We start from the raw sequence: 19,455 nt of genomic DNA, 5'->3' as shown, positions 1-19,455 counted from the left end.
CGGTATTTTTTTATACGCAATATATGTTGAAGCCTAGCTTATGGAACGCATTCCAGGACAAATATAAATTGAAAATTATTTGGGGAGTTTGCGTAAAAAATAATTACGTGAAACGGCAATTTGGCGCAGTGGTATTTTCATCAAATTTTGGACGCTGTATCTCTGGGGCCATCAGGCGCAGGGGGAAAATATTTTTGTCACAGAATATATAGGCTGTCGTTAGTTGGCCGCGTGCTTTCTACGGTCGCAGCTGTGACAGATAATTCCCTAAAAATTCTCAAAGTCACTCCATCTGCAGATTTTCCTGGTTTTTAGACGCCTCAGTGCTCGTCTCTGTGTTACCGATACATAATGAATGTTGTTATCATAATGTTCGTCATTACAACCACTTTGTACTCGTATCAAGAATGCCACAGGTTGTTCGACAACAAAACTCTCAGGGGCCGATTGCTTAACCATGGTTCAGCAAAACTATGAACTTTGGAGGTCCGTTTCAGGTATCCGCCCACTCAGTACGTTATTCATACTGCTTACAGACATGACATTTCTCCACGTGTCCCGAAAAAAACTTCAATTTTTTTTTTTTTTTTTTTGTGTGTGGATCAGACAAGGGCAAAGCACTGCCAGCGACCTTAGAACTACCCCTTATACCTGTCCAGCTGTGCAGCCATGAGAGCAGCGCGGGCAGATGTGGTTTGCCTCGCTGAGCTGATGACGAAATTTGCTGGATCATTGGTTAGAAAAAGGTGGTATGGGGCTTTGAAACGCGACCCTTTCCTGGCTTTCTGACATCTCGAAGGCAGAACGTCGTTCAGGCACCCGTAGTATTATCACAGCCCTCTGCATCTTGTGCGTCGTGGCATTCAGTTACGCTGGAACTCCGCGCCTTCTCGTAATGCTTCACAAATTAGCTGCACACAGCAGTCATGAAGAGAGCCCATAGCTTACACCGGGTGTTCGCGCGGACTACCACGGAAAGCACAAAAGACGAGTTGCAGTGCACGGCAAGTACGGCAGAACTGTGCATAGTTTGGACGTGTCCGCGCTGAGGAAAGTTCTCAGTTCGAGCGCTCGTGTGAATGATGGAGACTATTTGTGCACACACTGCTTCCGGCACTTCGCTGAGCTCATTTCGGCGAGGGCAAATGATCCGGGCAGTGATCCGTCAGATCGTCAAATCATTTTTCAAGACGACGTCCTAGAGCAGATGAACGAAAGCACTGGAGTCGGGACTATTGACGTTTCACCTTTGAGGGCCAGAGCAGCCGTGAGACCTCGACTGAGGAAGTCCTATGCTGAAAGGAAACAACGTGAAATCGCAGAGGTTGTTGGTGACAAGCTCGGTGCTATCTATGGCAGTGCAGGGCCATCAACGAATGTGAGCGACACTGAAGGAAACAGGCAGTGGGCAGACAACCTCAGGAAAGCCCTCGCAGCAAGCACATCACACCTTGAGCGGTGCAGGCTGTATACACTTTAATCCCTGACACACTTTCAAGGCGGGACATCATCAGGCTCATACCGGAAGCCACGAAGTACATGATTGATAAATCGCGAAGGCTAAAAAGGAAGGGCGGTGTTTGGGCAGTTCCTGATCCATATGAGGGGAAGAAGCTCAAGCCTCAGCATGTTTCCGAGGCTCTAAAGTACTGCATTGAGGATGACCTGCAGTTCTCTGTGCAGAGCGTCCCAACCGCAAAGACGTGATCACTGTGCTTCTCAATGACAAGAAGCAGCTAGTGGCAAAACGGTACACGACAAGGTCGATCAGAGAGGCCTTCCGGATGTTAAAGGGAAGTCGCCCTGATGCCACGATTGGTATCTCAAAATTCCACGCGCTGCGGCCAAAGTGGGTATGTATTGATCCTCACCACGAAGTGTGCGTGTGCATCTACTGCGCGAACTTTCGGCTCTGTGTGGCAGCATCTGAAAGCAACAGCTTGGGAGAAAAAGTGAGCAGTGACAGCCTTGAAGCACTGTGTCTGTGCCGCAACCCACAACAATCCTGCTTCCTTCAATCATGCAAAGAATGTCCCGGCGTTGACGCTATTACACTTGATGAGCTCAACATTCCAGAAGACGATGAAATCACGGCTGCGATTTGGGAAGGAGGATGTCTCATACGAAAAGTGCTGGAGCCTTCACTATCAAGAGCCACCTGCCCGAGAAGACTGTTGTGCTCCACTTCGATTTCGCGGAGAACTGGACGGTTGTCCTTCCTGATGAAGTACAATCGTACCACTGGCCCAAAAAACAACTTTCAATTTTCACATGTGTGGTGACCTCAGCAGGACACGCACCACAGTGTATACCTGTGGTCAGCGATGACTTAAGCCACACCTTTGCACACGCACTGTACGCAGCGAAAGCTGTGGAAGAGTGGCTCGACGAAAACCGTCCAATCTCAGCCAATATAATTTATGTGTCCGACGGGGCAGCTGCCCATTTCAAGAACTGCTACCGCCTGTACGAGCGTTCCCATTCCAATTACCTGGCCACCACATGGGTGTTCACTGCAACGGGGCATGGTAAGAGCGGTTGTGATGGCGTGGGGGGAGTTGTAAAGCACCACGCCACACTACACAATTTGCGAGCGACGGCTCGCGACACAATAAGAAATGCTTCAGAGCTTGTTTCTTGTCTTTCGCCAAAGCTTTCAAATATCCACCTCATCCACCTTCCAGCCGACATCATCTCAGAGTTCCGGGTGACAAAAGGAAATGAATGGACAACTGTCCGCGCCGTTCCAGGGATACAGTCGTCACTTGTGTAGGAATCCAGACGGAACATGGATGGTAACTGGGCGATTTCATTCAGATTCAGGCAGGGCCCTAACCTTTGGGTCTCCGATTTTTTCCGACTTTTTTTATGGGATAGCCCCACCTGTGGCATGAACACTGGCGTTGGTCCCAGGTTCCGAGATGACGTGGTAGGCGAGATATAAAATCAAGAGCGTCAGGGGTGAAAACAACGGCTGTGCTCCGAAGCGATTTCTGCCCACTTTGAAGCGATCTAATCCGGCGTCTGTAACGACCACAGCCTCCAGTCTTCCGCAACCTATTCACCATGTCATAGGCTCTGGGGCTGATTAATAATTCTTGTCTCCGACGAGCGAAACCTTTTGTAAAAAATCCTAGAAAAGCCATCCCTACCGAATTTTACGCACTTTTTGTACCTATATGTCTGCTTTCGGGATTTTAGCAAAACAATGAGCTACAAGTTAAACGGAAGCCTAATTTTCGCTCTGTTCAACGATGTGCAGCACAATTCGCTATCCTGTTTCGTTTCGATAAAATTTGCGCCGCAGCTGTCAGAGGTACGAAAATTTTGTCAAAGTTCGCGAGGCGCGTGCGTAAAAAGGCCATGATGGATTTGTAAAAAAATAATTCTGGTTCACGACGAATGCCTTAGCTTTCTTTTGACATACAATTCATGGTTGCTAAAAGCTTGGTAACTGAGTTACAACGCTCATAAACTGCCATACTTCGCCACGTACGACGGACCGGCGTACTTCGCAGTCACTTGCAGTTTTCAAGCATGGGCATTCACCACAAGTTTAAAAAAGCTGGTGCATGAGCCACAATACACCTACCAGTTCATAACGAATATATATTCACTTCAGAAGCGTTCCACTTTGCAAACAACAAAAAATAAAGAAAGGATGGAAAGAAACGAACAAGTCGAATGGGGTCAATACCAGCACGTATGCGGGCTCGTAGTGTCTGATTTTTTTTCTTTCGTTTTTTCTTGGGATGCACGCAGCACAACCTTTAAGGCAGCCCGAATAAGAAAGATGTCATTCACATACGGCAGGACGGGGAAAAGCAAGCAGTTGTGAAGCGATTCATGATGAGATCCATAAGAGAGACGTACCACATGTTCAAAAACGACCACCCGGATATAAAGCTAGGATTGACGAAGTTTTACACACTTCGGCCGAAATGGGTTCGAGTGACACCCCATCAGTTTCAGTGTGTTTGCACGTACTGTGCCAACTTCGAACTTGTCGTTATTGCCGTGAACACAATCTCTGCACGTGATCTGTGTAAAGACAGCATTAAACTAATGTGTTTATGTGACCCACCAAGTGAAGCATGCCTGTTCCAGGAGTGCCAAGCATGCGCCGGAGCTAAAAAGTTAACAATGAAGACTTTACAAATAAGTGCAGAAGATAAAGTTGTTCTCGCGTTGTGGGAGTCCGGCGACCTCATAAGAAAAACGATGAGCGGTCGCGCATTCGTCAAGGAGCTCAGCAAGGGGGTTGCACTCTTCATAAAGCACGACCACATTCGCAACATTCAGAGGCCATTTGGAATGAGAAATCTTTCCCGAGGCTCCGACACACTGTCCTTCACTTCGATTTTGCGGAGAACTGGACGATTAATTTGCCTTATGAAGTCCAGAGGCAGAGAAGCCAAGTATCGCTCTTCACGTGCGTTGCAAGGGCAAAATCTTACACCGTTAGCCTGGCAACGGTAAGCGATGACCTGCGCCATGACACAGCGCACGCGCTTTTTGCGTTGAAGACAATATTGGACACCCTTGATGACATACTGCCGGTGTTCTCATACGTCATCTATGTGTCCGACGGTGCAGCGGCGCATTTCAAAAACAGGTATCAGTTACACGAGATGCGCCGTAACACTCTGCTGACACTCTGGATATTTTCAGCGAGTGGACATGGGAAGAATGCCTGTGATGGAGTAGGGGGCTCGCTTAAACACGCAGCAAGTGTGTACAACATGCGGTCTCAAGCAACGGACATAATTCGGTCGGCTCAGGACTTCGTTTCGGTGGTGACAGAACGATGGCACACAACGCATATCTTGCACCTGCCTTCAGATGAAGTGGCAGCATTCAGGGAATCGAAACAGACCGAATGGTCGTCGGTGCGGCCAGTACCCGGCCTTCGTTCATGTCACGTTTGGTACAAAGCTGACAGAAGCGCACACGAGGATGTTTCCCTTGGGGGAACAATGCGTGAAGTGACGACCCCGCTTTAATGCATCTTTAAGGCACTGTTCTCTTTGAATAAAATATGGAAAATTAAGCGCCTGTTGATCTCATTGCCATTCCTTGTTCCTCTCTTTACCAGTTTTCCTTCATTTTTCTGCAAAGTGGAATGCTTCTGAAGCGAATATATATTCGTTATGAACTGGTACGTTTATTGTGGCTCATGCGCCAGCATTTATAAACTTGTGGTGAGTGCACATGCTTGAAAACAGCAAGTGACGGCGAAGTACGCCGGTCCGTCGGGCGTTGCGAAGTATGGCAGTTTGTGAGCGCTGTAACTCAGTCACGAAGCTTTTAGCAACCATGAATTGTATGTCAAAAGAAAGCTAAGGCATTCGTCGTGAACCACAATTTTTTGTTTACAAATCCATCATGGCCTTTTTACGCACGCGCCTCGCGAACTTTGACAAAATTTTCGTACCTCTGACAGCTGCGGCGCAAATTTTATCGAAACGAAACAGGATAGAGAATTGTGCTGCACATCGTTGAACAGAGCGAAAATTAGGCTTTCGTTTAACTTGTAGCTCATTGTTTTGCTAAAATCACGAACGCAGACATATGGATACAAAAAATGCGTAAAATTCGGTAGAGATGGCTTTTCTAGGATTTTTTACAAAAGGTTTCGCTCGTCGGAGACAATAATTATTAATCAGCCCCAGAGCCAATAACATGGTGAATAGGTTGCGGAAGACTGGAGGCTGTGGTAGTTACAGACGCCGGAGTAGATCGCTTCAAAGTAGGCACAAATCGCTTCGGAGCACAGCCGTTGTTTTCACCCCTGACGCTCTTGATTTTATATCTCGCCTACCGCGTCGTCTCGGAACCTGGGACCAACGCCAGTGTTCATGCCACAGGTGGGGCTATCCCATAAAAAATAACGGAAAAAATCGGAGACCCAAAGGTTAGGGCCCTGCCTGATTCTGAATGAAATCGCCCAACTGTGAAATCTTGGTCGCCAGGACGGCCGATAGTGTGCGCAAGAAGGTAGTGATGCGCCCTTAAGTACCTGCTTTTCCACGCACGTCAGTGTTTTGCATCGTCTGCATTTTCGTTTACCTACCAGGTGTGTTTCAAGCTCAATAAATTGTTCTGGAAACTGTTTACCCTCCCCGGTGCAACAACTATATAAGCATGTGCAAGCCACATCATGTTATACTCGGCCACATAAAGAGATCCTGCAGTGAATTCGAAAGATTGCCCCATGCTACAAAGTGATAAGCCGCATCTGCATGCGCTGTCCCTATGGGCATACAACTGGTGAGGTAGGGGTGATTCTAAGGTTGCTGGCTGTGCTTTGCCCTTCTCTGATCCACAAAAAAATTTGATGTTTTTTTCGGGACACGTGGAACAATGTCTGTAAGCAGTATGAGCAACGTACTGAGTGGGCGGATACCTGAAACGGACGTCCAAAGTTGACAGTTTCGCTGAACCATGGTTAAGCTATTCGCCCCTGAGAGCTTTGTCGTCGGACAACCTGTTACATTCTTGATACGAGTACAAAGAGGTTGTAATGACGAACATTATGATACCACATTCACTATGTATCGGTAACATAGATACGAGCACTGAGGCATCTAAAAAGCAGAAAAATCTGCAAATGGAGTGACTTTGAGAATTTTTAGGAAATTATCTGTCACAGCTGCGACCGTAGAAAATACGCGGCCAACTAACGACAACCTATATATTCTGTGACAAAAATAGTTTCCCCCTGCGCCTCATGGCCCCAGAGATACAACGTCCAAAAGTTGATGGAAATACCACTGCGCAAAATTGCCGTTTCACGTAATTATTTTTTACGCAAACTCGCCAAATAATTTTCAATTTATTTTTGTCCTGGAATGCTTTCCATAAGGTAGGCTTCCACATATATTGCGTATAAAAAAATCCGGGGGGTCGTCGGAACCAACCTGCCTGATCTCACGTGGAATTACCCAGCAGACACATAGTACACGTACGCTTCTACAAGTTCGCTTTTCTAATAAAAAAATAGCAGGCGGTGTACGTTGCATCCACAGTGTCCACAAATATGTTTTATGTTGAACATAAGACCTTGAAGCAAGCGAGCTGGTGTAGATTACTTGAAGTAGAAGAAGACATTACCTCATTGGTAGAAGAAGAAGAAGGAGACACACCGAGACGACACGAACGTCTCTCCTCCTCGTCCTCAAGGTAATAATGTCCTCTTCTACTTTTTTTTTTATTCCGCGTTAGCAACTGTGGCTATGAGCGGCGGACAAACGTTGGCAGATGGAGAGAGGACAGCAGGAAGGAGTGGGGACAGGGGTGTTAGTATGCGTCCTGGGCCGACTTCAATGGGAACTGTGCCGACACTCAAATCAACTCCTTTATTGTCAACTGTAACAACAACAACAAAATTAAGGGGAAGTTGGCCAAAAAGCGACAATAATGCCGCTTGACAAGCGTAACTTGATAAGAGTAACCCCAAAAGGTAACAATCGAGTGTCAACGGTAGCACGAGGTACAAAAGGAAAAATGCAAGGCATTCACGAAATGATCACTTAGTAATGCTAACTGCATACAAACTAATAAATACACTCGATAAATAATTATACGTAGATTTCTTTATCGAGTGTGCTTGTTCAATTAGATTCAGTTTGATAAATTACATTTACACTACCAGCACAATAAATGTTTAAAATCCTGCACAAGCAGCACAATGTACTGAAAGTCAAGTGCAATAGGGGTGGACGGTATGTGTCTAATCAAAGTCCTTTAGTTTCACGAGTCTGTTCAAGACCTTCCACCTACCCGTCCACCCCTATTGCGCTCGACTTTCAGTACATTGTGCTGCTTGGGTGGGAAGAACACGAGATACAAGCTGATTTCCGTATCTATAGTAGAAGTGGAAATCTTATCTTTCATCTGCGCAGCGTGTCTGGTAAGTGTATCGGGTGTTTTTCCAGCGAAAATAATGGCAACATAATAATGCTATTCTGTTTCAGAGCTAGCAGATACGCATGCCCTTTGTAGAAAATACGAGGGGGTGTTCAAGTCAAACCGGGACTTTCTGTCTCCTGAGTGTACAAATAGCTTGCGCTACTTCTTTTTCGTCATTTTCACACGCGACAGCCCTCCGCGTTCACCACGTGGTGGTTCAAAGTTTGTGCAAAACAGAGGACACGTGCTGGACAAGATGGCCGACAACGATGTGAGCGCGCACATCGAACAGCGAATTGTCATGAAGTTTCTCGTGAATGAAGGCGTAAAGTCATCTGAAATTCACAGAAGACTTCAGGCTCAGTATGGCCACAATACATTTAGCCGCAGCAAAGCATTTGAGTGGTGCAAACGGTTCCGAGACGACCGTACATCAGTGCAGGACGATCCCGGCCGGGGCGGCTCAGAGCCCAGTGTCTAAACGCGCATCAAAACAGTGGAAGCATCCGGGCTCGCCAGCTCCCAAGAAGTTCCGAAGCACCCCGCGGGTAAGGTCATGGCCACGGTTTTCTGGGACAAGGCTGGCGTTGTTCATGTTGATTTTCTGCCCAGTGGTACCACCATGAATAGTGCATATTACTGCCAGATTCTCATGGATGTGCATAAGGCGCTGAAGCAAAAGCGGCCGGGCCTCATCACCAAAGGAGTCCTCCTCCTCCTACAGGACAATGCACGCCCGTATACCGCGCATCTCACGACAGGCACCTTACAGGAACTTGGCTGGGAGTTGCTGCCACATCCCCCTTACAGTCCAGACCTCGCCCACAGCGATTTCCATCTCTTCGGGCCACTGAAGGCGTTCCTTGGGGGCCGCCACTTCAGCTTCGACGACGAGGTCAAGAATGCGGTCCGATCATGGCTGCTCTACTCTACGCGCCGGTAAGGATTTCTACGCTGCTGGCATCCAAGCCCTCGTGAAACGCTGGGACAAGTGCAGCTGGAGATTACGTTGAAAAATAAAACTAATTTCTCGCCTGTAAGTTCATTTTAATTTTGCGAAAAATGAAACGTCCCGGTTTGACTTGAACACCCCTCGTAGGTATAATAATTTGTAACTTTAAGGATATTGAGACTATAGAAAAGAGAGCTCCAGTACGATTATCATAGGGAACACGAACTATAATTGAACCTCCGTATGCAATAAGGGGATAAGTCGAAGTATCTCCTTTTTAGTATTTTTGTTGCAATGGCATCTACATACCAGTATGTACCTGTCAAAGAAAATTTAGGATCGTATTGCAATTTATTGACTCGCTATAGGAGGGTCAGAAACGGGAAATGCATGTGTGTCAGTGGGATGGACAGCCAGATCAGGTCCCTTTTCTACACACGCATACAAATGGTGTAGCTTAAATGTTGCTACGACGCGGAAATGAACTTCGACTTCCACTCGAAAAACATGTTCTTCCTACCTCACGTCACCGTGTCAGCAGTGCTGCTGAACGTTGTAATGGGAAAAACGTGTGCACTATACTAATAAGTCATATTTTGCTGGCCATACAGAACATTATTTTCAAGATCGTGCTCGCTTAGCAGCATGATAATCACGATCTAGGCTGCTCCACTGCACAAAGGTAACTTCGCCCGTCCTGGCGTCACCATGAATGTCCGATTCGTGAAAACTGCTTTTCCTGCACGAAAACCCTATGCGTGCACTGTTATATAGAAAAAGGGGATATGTCATGCTCCTGCCCTTTGTTCAATTTCTGTTAAGTCACACAGACAGAAACGATGCTAACGGGACATGCATGTAGAGTAGACACATGCATATATGTTACACATTTTGCATTTGCGTTATTCGAGGAAACTCATCTGCAATTACTTCACCAAATATTCACTTGCAGTTTTCTCGGTTTGGGATTTTTCGACTTATCCCTTTATTGCATACAGAGGCTCAATTGTAACTGTCCGCTTCTGAGCAACCTGTTTATAATAGCCTGACTTGTGGTGCCCCAAACCCCCAATACCCCAAACAATAACGTAGGGCGGAAAACACTAGAGAATTATATATGAGCACTTTAACTTTTCTAGGCAAAACTTGACGAAGCAGACTCGTGAGCCCAATTGACCTGGAAATTTTTGTCTTGACGTAAGATACGTGGCTGTCCCAAGATAGATTTTCCGAGAAATACATTCCCAAAACCTCCACGGATTTTACAATATCAATGCGATTTTAAGCAAGAAATATGTCAATACGACATTTCACGCGTTTGTTTTTAGATCTATAAAGTACTGCTTTAGTATTTTTAGTGTATAGTCAAGTGATTTATCTCGGTCCAACTGTATTGCCACGAGAGCTATTTTGGCTTTCTCCACGGTTTGCTCAACTGTATTTCCCCAGGTGGGTATCGGCGTATCGTCAGCGTAAATATACAATTTGGCTATTTCACAAGTGTTTACAATGTCATTTATGTCTATAATAAACAACAATGGGCCAAGGATACTGGCCTGCGGGGCACCAGCCGTTACCTGAAACTTACTCGAGCAGTCCATATTTATAGAGACCTACTGCTGCCGTGATTTTAAATATGACTAAAAAAAATGAAAGTGCTACGCCGCGAATATCACATTTTTAATTTCCCCAAGAGTACTGAATGGATCAAAAAATCGAAAGCACATTCCAAGTACTTTTTTTGTCAATGTTGCAGATAAGCTCTTTCAGATAAGGAAGGGTTATTTCAGTGGATCGCGATTTTCGGAAACCGAATTGCATGTCTGTTATTATACGGGGCTTTTCAAAGAAGAAGAAGAAGAAGAACAACAACAATAAATGATGGAGTAGTGATGATGACATGGGAAGTTTCCTTGTGGTAGCCACAGGACTCTACCCCACTTCACAGAGGTTAATATGAGAGGATGAATTAATGGTGAGCGCGAAGCGACGACAGACCGGAGTTCTGTCTGAGAGCCTACTATGAACAATACACCCGAGCCCTTTCGAAAAAATCGGAAACAGGGATATGGGCCTGTATATAATTTCCAAATACATTTGGGTCACCGCCTTAGGCATGATAAAACATTCGCTACTTTCATTTTTGAGGAGAAAACTCCAGTAGCGACGGACACATTATAAATGTAGGTCAAAAAGGGAATCATAGGGAATCAATAGGGAAGCATAGTGTCAGCGGGTGCTTTAACCCGCTCGGTCATCGACCCACGGGTACACAAAGAGTTGTGTGAATGAACAAGCATATTCGCAGGATGTCAATCAACGAGTACAGTAAACAAAAAGCAACAGATCATGGTGGCAACCGTAAGGTATCAGAGTGCGTTTCCCGCTCAGTAACTCATAGCCTTCATTCGCAAAACCCGGAACAACTACTTTTGTGATGATGATTGTGTAGTTTAATCACCAGGGGCGATACTCTATACCCCATTACTGCATTAGAACACGTCTGCGTACACAACATTAACTATTTACTTGAAAATTTTAGGCATGATTTTACTTCTTCAGTGCTATTCTCGGACCACATATTCAACATTGGACACGCTCAAATCAAACACTGAGTACGAGACTATTAAAAAAGAAAAAGAACGAAGCCACGCGTACAGCAGTAGTGAATCACTGTTATTCGTTATGACGTCACCCCATAACCGCAGGGCAAGCTGCGCGGTCTTAACCTGGACTCACCTCAATTGGTATAGCCAGCAAACCAGGGAACCACATTCATAGTTGACGAAAATAACAGATTCAGTACTGCCGCATGCGCGACGTCCGGTTTCCGAATAGCCTCGTTCCCAGTGTTAGATTTGAGCGCGTCCAATGTTGAATATTTGTATCTCCCGTAGGCTCTGCTGCAGTAACGACACATCCATATTTCAGGCTCAGGTTAACCGACCGACAGCGAGCGATGACAAATGCCCGTCAACTTTGACGGAAGATTTCGGTAATCTGCGTTGGCGTAACGGAGCTGCGGGTCAACTTCAAGTTTAGGGGTCTAATTTCGGTTCAAATGATTAACCCACGTTGGTGAAACAGGGCCTAAATACACATAGTGCATGGATTACGCGTGTGCATGCCATGCCTACTGAGTCATGATGAAACCTACATGTCACCATCACCCGCACATAAAATCGTAGAATGGAACGTTCATCGAATTATATTTACTTCAGGGAAGAAATTTGTATGATTTGAAAGCCCAGAAGAGCTACTGACAACGAAGCACTTCTCTGTGGTCATGATCATGCTTCAGGAAAGGTGACGACATTTTTCCATCGTCACTTTTTCTCAAACATATCCGCGTGTCTTATCAAAACTACAGCGTGACTATGAAGTCACTCTATGACCCGATAGGTGGAATGAAAAACTGTCTTACCGTAAGCGTAATGCGTAGCATCCTACGACGACTGATTCCACTGGTTAGTTGTCCCTGTAACAATAAACAAATGGGATGTATCATTGCAAATGTAAAATATCAAGGAATAACTCCACATGGCTGCGTTGGTACCTCTCAAGGAAAAGAGAAACGTTGTATACGAGGGAAATAATACGAACCGACGTGCCTATCTCACGGGCTTTCTTATAACACCTTCTATTTCGAGGACACTGGATTAAGAGATCAATAACTGAATTATATATTTAGATAATGTTCAAATATATTCAGAAAGCGTAAGTGTGCGATTACTTCACGTAGGCCCTTCCTAGCTCCAGCAGCAGGGCGCCATGTCCTAAACTGAGAAATGGCTAGCACGCGCGTCGAAGGGGGCGACAAGAAGGAACCTTCAAACGGTTTATTGATCCGTCCTGGAAAGAAAACAAGGGTGAAATAAAGAATTGTGTAAGAAACACACGAAGTGGCCGTCGTTGTATCTCAAACGGTCCTCCTGCCGACATAGTCCCGGACAAATGGCCGGTGGATGTGCGCCGTAGGCCACCATCGAGGGAATCTGTGCTACCGACGTGTGTGTGCGTCAACTGTGAAGACACTGCAGCTATCCATCCACTATCCTCTGAGTTGATCGCGTTGCTGTTATTCCCTGTGGATCAGATATACCACAACTCAACTATACTTTGAAACAGATAGTGGACTTTCGCGCTACTTCTGCGAAAAGCAGCCACGCATACTTCCATTTCGTCCGCGAATCATGCGCAGATATATTCATCGCAAGTGTTTCCTTTAAGATATAAGAAGAAATACGAAGGGAAAGATGATGTTTCAAAGACAGTGGCCTTCGCTCTACGCGGAGAGTAAATGCAAGATTTAATCCTGCGAAATTAATTATTCGTAAAACGTAAACGACCTGCTGAACGATGTTAACCAAAAATCGAATCAGACTCGACACTAAACATGCGATCCGTCAACGAAATTGCAACTGCGTGCTTCCATTCTATCACAAAACCCACTCGGAATACAGATACCAATTTCCTAAGCAGAGGCCGAGATGACTAGGTGAGAGTTGTGCCAATTTCACGAACCAAAGAAAACTAATCATGATCAAATCACAAGTACTGTTACTCTCTCTCTCTCTCTGTTATCAGCGTTCAGGAACCTGCAAAAACGGTTTCAAAATAACTTACTATTTCAACGAAGATAAAAAAAAAAACGGAAGAAGGAAGATAAATGTAAATAGCTTCAATTGTATGTGTTTTTTTTTTTTTCGTTTGCCCACGGTACTTGACACGGATTTCCGGTTTCTTCATTCTTCGTATTTAAACGAAATTGAAACTACTACAGTTGCGCAATGCCAAACATTAACCGCTCATGTTAGGAGGAGCAGAACACGTCCAGAGACGAGTTCCATTTCTCCTCTTTTTTTTTTTTTTTCCTTCTTCTTACAAACAAACCGTTCATGATTGATGTGTCGTTCTGAATATATCCCACAGTTTACGTAAATGCACTTCAAAGATTACCCGACCATCCTCGAAACGAAAAACGGAAGGATTAGCTTATGAAACGAGGTAAGAAACTCGACGAATGAAAGCGGAAAAGAAAGGGTATGTTTTACGAATCGCGAGCCTCAATATGCGGGGCCGACGGCTCAGCCCTTCTTGTCCATCCTCGTCGAGCCCATGTTTTTCTTTTTTCTTTTCGTATTTACCAATATCGGTTTTACGGAAGGCCTTCTGTCATTACGTCACTGGTGTTTCCACTATTGTTGCTTTCGTGCAAATTACGGCGCTCATCTTTCAATATAATGAAAGAGATTCAAGCTTTCATAAACGCTGCGACATACTCGGAAGGAAATGCGCCGACCGTTTGGGGCAATTTCGCAAAGTTTACGATTCTACAACGCGAGACCATAAAGCACAAGTTCACGGATGAAAAGAGCACTTTGCGAAGTCAACGATATGCAGCCTATAGTTTTCAACAAAATGGGGAGAAGAAAAATAGGACCGCCACAAACAGAAAATGTCATCAGTTTTGAACGCGGCTTTCACCATCCGTGTCGTAGGCGAATTTCTTGTACTCAACGCATTTGGAGTAGCGTGTGGCGTGATGTGTGCAGCTTGCACAAGCTTTCTGTTGTGATGGAGATGTACCTTTTCACGTGCAGGGCCCTTGTCACGCCTTGACATTTACATACCCAATTGTCATGCTGATAGGATGTACGGGCCTCAAGGCCGTTGAAAAATCAGGAAAGTGCTTTTCCCTTTCTTCTATCGCCTGAGAGGTCTCGGTAAAATCGATTTAAGTCAAAAGCGGATTGCGGGAGAATACTAGGGAAAAAAGAGGAGTTTATTACGGGAATATATCCACAGATATATATTTTTATTGGTGTAATGATGTGACAGTCATGCAATGTCCAGTGTGCACCCTTTGCGTGGTGCGTGTAGCAACGATGGCGGCCTTCGAACCTCGCATTACTGGCGCGACGAGCTTTTCTTGTAATTTGCTTGAAGAAATTTATTAAACGTCTACCAACAACATCTACAATTATTTGCGGAATCTACTTATCGTAATGAGACAACGCATGAGGTACTACGTACACATCCTCAAGCTGTAGTTTAGACAGCGATGAAAGGCATTGCTTCTATTAGGCTCGTGGTATGTCATCGTGTCCGGCTGCTCGGGTGTGGCTTCCGCATTTTGACATCTTTATGAGGTTGAGGTTCGCCTAGTCCCTTTTGAATCAGGGCAGTAGCCAGTGTTGTACACTGCGGCGCTACTACATAGTAGCGCAGCTACCGTATATTCGTTACGGCTTCCTTTTTATTCTTTTTTGTTCAGTAGCGCAGGAGCGATCCCGCTACACTTTAAATAGGCAGCGGATACCCCCTCCTCCGCCATCGCTACCGCTACTTTCTATGAAATGAAAAACGCGTAACAGAAAAAAAGCGAGACACTTGCGATGCAGTGTTTTTTATATTGTTATTATTCTTCTTCTTTTTCTTCTTCTTACTCTTTTCATCTACCTGCCATTGTGGCAGCTATGTCTGGCGAGCGTCTTTGATTTCAATAACTCTCACAAGTTAGGCTGTATCGAATATAACGAAAGGTAAAGTTCCAGTATTTTTTCTTTTTTCTGTAGTCAATTCAATGGCATTTTTGTCGTGTGCGGTATCCGCGTACTTTTCTTTCCTCTCTCTCTCTTTCTCTCAATTGCGAAACACGCACCGGCATCGATTTCAGGAAAAAAGATACAATGGAAAGAAAGATCACTGGGGAAAAAAGATCCACTGGTGGATCTTCTTTCTCGTTTTGATCTTTTATTCGCTCCGTCACGTGACCCCGTTGGAACCTCTTTGTGTTGTGCAGTTGTAGGTTGCAGTTCGTATACTAAGACTTGAGACACCCCTCCCAGCGTTTTCACAGCGTCGAGTTCCTCATTCCTGTTATAGTTTCTCGCAATTCCTTTCACTTTCGGGGATGCAGCTACCATGCGTAGCTGCATATACAGTTCTGTGACTTGGAAGGGTGATGTTGTTATCTTTTTATCTTTCTTTTTCCTTCCTGTGGGGTCCATCCATTTAGGTGTTCTTTATGGGAGTAGCAGAATCCGTCAGGTGACGAGTTTAATTCCTTCCTTTTTTTTTACATTCAAATTCAGACTGAATGGTTTGCATTCGCACCTGCTTCTTTCATAGATTCTTAACAATAAATATTTTTTGAATAAGTAAATAACGATAATAAGTAATAATATTCTTATTATGTAAACTGAACTGTAGATCTTATAAGGACCGCCTGTCGCTATTACCGCCAACAAGTCATCTGCTGGTTCACGTCTAGCGTTGGGAATCCCGTGCAATTTTGCACATCCAGGATTTAGGGATTTTTCCTGGCGAATCCCGGGATGGGATTCCGGGACTGATATAAAACCGAAACGGCGCCCATACGCAGCCTTTGTCACAGGCATTCACAATCGAAGCCCGCTCACCAACACCACGCAAGGAAGGAAATATGTGGACGGTATTAGGATGTTTGGAGGTGCTAAGGACAAAGAATTAACATTCAAAACGAGTGCTAGAAATTAAACGACTGGGTGTTGTTCCACAGTTCTACTTCGCGACTGCGTCAACAGCAGGTTTGTAGTACATTTTTTTAAGTCCTGAAATTCCAGAATGTTTTCGAGAAAATCGCGGGACTTCGGGACGTGAAAAATAAGCCGGGTCCCCGGCTATTCACGTCCGAACGACAATCCGTCGCGTCACTCGAAGCGACCCCTATCACCAGCTCCAGCAGCACGTGACACAACGACACCAGTGAAGCTGTATGTTGGCTAGAGTTGAAGATCGACTGAGAGCCGTTATTTGAGTGTGTGAAAGCTTTACATTACTTAAACTTGCACTATATGACTTCGTTTCGTGATGATGCCAATACATATATGACTTCGTTTCCGTAGCTGGTGGTCTATCGTCTCCGTTTGACGTTACGTGTGGTGTCCGACAAGGATGCCCTCTCTCCCCCGCCTTGTATGCCCTTGCCATCAACCCTCCCCTCGAGAGACTGTGTTCTCTCTCTCAGTTATCCTAAGGCTACCTATAATAGATGGCCACCGCCTGTGTTTGCGTACGCTGATGATGTCTCTGTCATACTACCGCGCGAGAGTTCCCTAGAGCCAGTGTTGAAGGCGTTTGAAGACTACGGTACAGTTTCTGGGGCAAGATTGAATAGATCCAAAGTGTCGCTCCTTTTTTAAATGTTCAGCCAACCTGTGCTGCACCGTTTCACGTTCCTGTAAGGCCTCAGGTTCCTAGGAGTTGTTTTTGACAGTGCAGGGGTCTGAGCTGTCAACTGGCCTCGAGTATTCAGCCGCTGTAGTGCTGTGCTGCGAGAGCTCAAGTTTGTTGACCTGCCGATCAATTTTCGGGCACGGCTGTTAGCAGCATGGTATTACAGTCGCTTGTGGTTTTTAGCGGCTGTTTCATCCCCGCCAGCGGTAATACACGCTGCTATTACGGATCCGCGGATCCGTTGAATGGGTCTGTAGGTCTCAACTATACGGAGGCCGTGATCTGGGTGGCTTGGTTATACCAGCTGTGCCAGAAAAGTGCTTGGCGCTTCAATCGCGTATTCTCTTTGAGGCGCTCCGTGCGTCAGAGCACCCGGCCTGCGCATTAGTGCAGTATTTGCTAGGATACGCCGCCAGGTGGTTGCTAGAAAGTCCCGAGCTTCGCCCCAGGGCGGAAGTACTCCCTGCTTATTTTTGTCCTTGTGTCGCTATTGTGCGGCGCTTGCGTGTCCAATGCCCAGGTGAAGACATTTCCTTGTGGAGCGTCCGTGATTTCTACGCCGCCTACAGGGAAATGCGACCGGGTCCCGCAGGAGTGTGTGACAGCAGTGCCAACGAAATTCGCCTGGCGGCGTATCACTGCTGGCTGGCTTGATGCACGGCGCGCTAGACTCCAGTGGAAGATGGCCCATGGTGTCCTCCCACTGCGTGAACGTTTGCACCGTTTTCGGATATGTCGCACGGACGGTTGTCCGTCTTGTGGCATTTCTGAGACTGCAAAAAACATTGTGTTTTGCGATGCCATATTCCACTTTCACTGTGGAGTAGGGTGGCGCAAATATTTGGGCTCTCAGCAGTTGATTGGGCCACCGTGAGGTACCTGGAGCCGTTGCCGTTGGAGTCGTGACGATGCCCACTTGAGTGCGGCCAACAACGGCAAGCTACCTCGACCCCCCCACCTCCCCGGTCGTACGCGCAGAGCGGAAGCAACTAGCATTGCTGATTTCGAAAATTACCTTCCAAATTTGGATTCGCCGGTGCCGGCTGGCCTTTGGTGGCCCAGATGTTGGGAGCACGGCTATTTTTCAGGCAGTGAGAGCAGGGCTGCGTGCACATATAATCCGTGAGCAGTCATTATTTGGGTCTGTGGAGTGCTGTCGCCGCTGGCTTACAGCCACTCGGCTCTTTGATCATGATCAAGGTGAGTGGCATATCAAGTTCTAGTAAGCCCACTAGGACTGTACTGCCCCCCGTAGCGACTCTTCCGGAGTTTCAGGATTGTTCGCAGGGTATATGGCATGTACAAAAAGAAATCTCCCTTTGGAGCGTTGTTATCTGGTATGTAAGATAGAGTTTGTGTAAAAGAGGCTACCTCCATAGGTAGTTCTCTTGCTTGATGACAATACACACTTACACAGTACCGCAGTGCTGTACTGCTTGCGGTGCTGTTCCGGAAAGATTTTTCTTAAAACTTACATATTGGCTTTGGCCTATAGTCCGTGTGAAACGTTAGGGCGAACCAGTCGTGTGGCTTGCCTTCCGCTTCGATGCCAATACACAGACAGTCAAGATGTGGGTGGTCGTGGACCAAATGTTAAGGAAGAGGAGTTCACATTTTTGATTACTCGTATCTCGAGTCAACAAAGGAGCAGTGATAACGGAACATTTTTTCACTTGAAGCGAGTATTTAATGAGTGAAAAGAAATGGAATAATGGAAGGCACAGCCTTACTTTACGGATTATATATATCGTGAACTGACGTTATTTCAACGCAATAATCCTCACCTGAGGCATCATCGGTACTGCCTACACACATACATTTCTCAATTAATTCCTGCCTATTCGTGTACGTTGGGCGCCCTTTGCAGTACATTTTCAATATTTCACTATTACAAAAAATAAAAATAAACAGAACGGTAGAAAATTCGTTTTTCCTCTTTGCCATCCTTTGCGGGCATTTTTGCGAATCTTGTTTATGCACGTGCATTAGCCGAGGCAGAAATTTCCGTGGCCGACGATATGATAGAAGTGCAAGGGTGCAGGCGAGCTGGTACATTGTAAAACGACGATAAAACCTGAGACATGGAACAGAAAAAAGACAACACGACACGTTCTCAAACACAGCAACCCGTGTGAGAACGTGTCGTGTTGTCTTTTTTCTGTTCCGTGTCTCAGGTTTTATCGACGATATGATAGCCTTTTCGCGGACGGGTTACACGCGCGCGTACTTCCTCGTTTGGATCTTCTTTCCCAATGGATCTTCGTTATTTGGATCTTTTTCCCGACTGTCACGTGACCCCATTGGCTGTCCTTTCCCGACAGATCTTTTTTCTTGTTGGATCTTTCCTCCACAAACATCTAGCGATTTTATTT

The 19,455-nt window shown here is 45.8% G+C and overlaps 1 protein-coding gene across 2 annotated transcripts in view; it reads right to left on the bottom strand.

Annotated features, from left to right (window-relative positions):
* LOC135378106 (protein phosphatase 1 regulatory subunit 16A-like) overlaps positions 1 to 19,455 on the bottom strand; it is a 241,484-nt gene that overhangs the window by 149,233 nt on the left and 72,796 nt on the right. Inside the window, exon 2 of one of the 2 annotated variants that reach the window (XM_064610986.1) lies at positions 12,288 to 12,341. The exons of the other annotated variant lie outside the window; for it this stretch is intronic. The gene's annotated coding sequence lies outside the window, so the exon portion shown is untranslated. The remainder of the gene's footprint in view (positions 1 to 12,287; positions 12,342 to 19,455) is intronic. 2 annotated transcript variants of the gene reach the window in all.

The sequence above is a fragment of the Ornithodoros turicata genome, chromosome 1, assembly GCF_037126465.1.
Source record: "Ornithodoros turicata isolate Travis chromosome 1, ASM3712646v1, whole genome shotgun sequence".
Classification (NCBI taxonomy): Eukaryota; Metazoa; Arthropoda; class Arachnida; order Ixodida; family Argasidae; genus Ornithodoros; species Ornithodoros turicata.
This window is presented reverse-complemented; position numbering and strand designations above follow the sequence as displayed.